This window comes from Penaeus monodon, chromosome 28 (genome assembly GCF_015228065.2).
Source record: "Penaeus monodon isolate SGIC_2016 chromosome 28, NSTDA_Pmon_1, whole genome shotgun sequence".
In the NCBI taxonomy this organism is placed as follows: Eukaryota; Metazoa; Arthropoda; class Malacostraca; order Decapoda; family Penaeidae; genus Penaeus; species Penaeus monodon.
Window position 1 is genome coordinate 39,887,946 of NC_051413.1, and position 338 is coordinate 39,888,283.

Genomic DNA, 338 nt, shown 5'->3' on the forward strand with positions numbered 1-338 from the left:
CGCAAATATGAAAAAAATTGCCACAACACAAAATAAATATATGCATGTATACGTTTGTGGTAATGTTTCTTTGCATTATGCCTGGAGTTGTAGTAAGAACTGTAGTTGTTATTAGAATAACTATAAATACATTGTTATTTAAACCGAATGACATTTTATCGTTGTAGCAATTAGTATGATTCACTTTCAACTTTGCGATTATAGTGGTCACGGTATTATTGGCAGTGACTTTTACGACGGCTCATTAACAGGCAATTGGAATAAATATGTTACTTGTTAAGACTTTTGTTGTCGTCTCATACTTTCCCTTCAACTTTTAACAATGATGAGGATAAAGA

At 31.7% G+C, this 338-nt stretch overlaps 1 protein-coding gene across 1 annotated transcript in view; it reads left to right on the forward strand.

The window, feature by feature from the left end:
- The window catches only part of LOC119591225, a 15,369-nt gene that overhangs the window by 6,457 nt on the left and 8,574 nt on the right, over positions 1-338 (forward strand). The gene's annotated exons all lie outside the window — the stretch shown is intronic.